Here is a 2,026-nt window from a genome sequence, read left to right as displayed (position 1 = left end):
AACATGTTGAGACCTCCCTGGAATTCCTTCAATCGCTGGTTATGACCTGTCGCATTTCTGACATGATGGCCTTTGAGGCCCTGGTGCCCCCGCGAGGGGGCTGTCAACGTTGATGGCTTGGCGTCGTGTGTCGCCCTCTTCCCTAGCATGTTCTCCTGTGGGTTGAGACTACTCTTCCCTTGCCCAATCTGTAAAGTTTTGCACCTCCTCGAGTTGGCCCCTGCCCAACTCCATTTGAACCCTTGGCAAATTCTGATATTTTGTTGCATCCTGTGGCGGAAGGCATTGTTGAAGTTTGACTCGGAGCATGCCGATTTGACTTTCCATAAGTTTCTCCTGACTCACAACACGATGAGGGGTGCCTTGGACATCTGTAGTTTCAGGGGAATGAGCGCACTTATGGTGCTAAAGCCTCGGAATCGCAAGGTCTTGGACTTGATCAAAAAATTATTTTTTTCGTGTCTAGCCGCACATGGGAGTACCTAGTTTATCAGATTGATCATGTCGAGTTCCCGAGTAGGGCTTCGTGGGGACTTGTTCCCAATGACAAGGTTGTGCGCTCAACCGCCACACCTGACGAGTTGCGTCATATTATGATTGTTCAGGATTGGGCCACTTAGCATCATTTTCTCATCCACTCGGAGGTTCTTCTTGGGAAGGATAATCTTGTAGCGTTCCTCTCTTCGGTAGGCCACATTGTTGCTTTCGCTCACTGCATCTCCATTCGTCCATCTTTCGACCTATCAAGGAAATGGGCCTCGAGCTTTCCCCTTGAAGCTAAGGGGAAGAAAGCTCGCTCAAAGCCCAGTGAGGATGAGAACAACCCTGCATTCTCGCTGACCTCGACTTCAAGGGCAGTCAATGCCAAGTGCCCTGGTTCCGCGAAGCCTGACCTTTTGTTTTGTTTGCATTTCTAGCAAAGCTAGTTCAGGGTCCCATGGAGGAAGAGTTCCCCGATCTTGGTACGTCTACCATGCCCCCTTTCCCAAAGCCTTAGTTGTTGAGCTCGCTGTGATCCCTAGCATGATGGCCTCGAGTGCGCTGGTGGGGCACGGGATGCATCCCGAAGAGGGAATTTGGTTCAAATGCACTTTGTGGAGCTCTTTTGGATAGGGAGCCTCACCAAACCCGTGTTGTGGAACTGCTCCCAGAGATGGACATGGAGATGTCTCCTTTATCAGAGTCCACTACTCGATACTTGGCTAGCGGTCTTGGGTCTGAGGAAGTTTTAGGTAATCCTGTGGTGGAGTTGGAGTCTACAGAGGAGGGCATTTCAGCCCGAAGGTTCCCTCGAGGGGAAGTCTCTATAGGCGGTGTCTCATCCACTGCTACTGTTGCTAGCCCACCAGTGGATACGAGAGTTGGCACTGCCGAAGGTGATTAGTTGGTGGTCAAGCCAGTTGTTCCCACCCCACTGAGTCTTGGGGAGACCACGTCGGTTGCTAGGAATTCCTGAGATAGGAGCTGGCATAGTTCTGGTGGATAGGAAGGGTAGCCATCCTTCGTGACTACTCTCCCGTTGACGACCAAGGGCACTCTTACTTCTTCCAGCCATAAGTCGGACGAGGTGGATCCGAGTGAAGCTAGGGGGACTGGGGTGAAATCGCCTTGAGCTTTTGAAGACGATTTACGGCTGCAAGGAGGATTTTTCAGTGTTTATTTTCTTCCAATCTTCTCAGAACAATTATGGTGAATTCGTTTATGTTGAATTCCATTTCTAGCATGAGCTAAATTTACTTTATTCTAAGAAAACGATGTAACCTATTTCCGAACTATGCTTGTTTGTCTATGCTAATTTAATGCAATTCTCTCTTTGTTTATCTGATTTATACTGAGTTTATTGCTTCTAATTAACTGGCCATTGATTAGATGATAATTAATCTTGTGATTTGCTATCGAAAGAGGGAATCATAGGGTAGATCTTGGATATTTCAGCATAGGTAAGTATAGAGATCGAAAGACTTGTATGAACCTATGTAGTAATTAAATCTTTGGTCTTATTGCGTTCTTGATTATTGAATTTGCA

Source organism: Carya illinoinensis, chromosome 8 (genome assembly GCF_018687715.1).
Source record: "Carya illinoinensis cultivar Pawnee chromosome 8, C.illinoinensisPawnee_v1, whole genome shotgun sequence".
NCBI lineage: Eukaryota > Viridiplantae > Streptophyta > Magnoliopsida > Fagales > Juglandaceae > Carya > Carya illinoinensis.
This window is presented reverse-complemented; position numbering follows the sequence as displayed.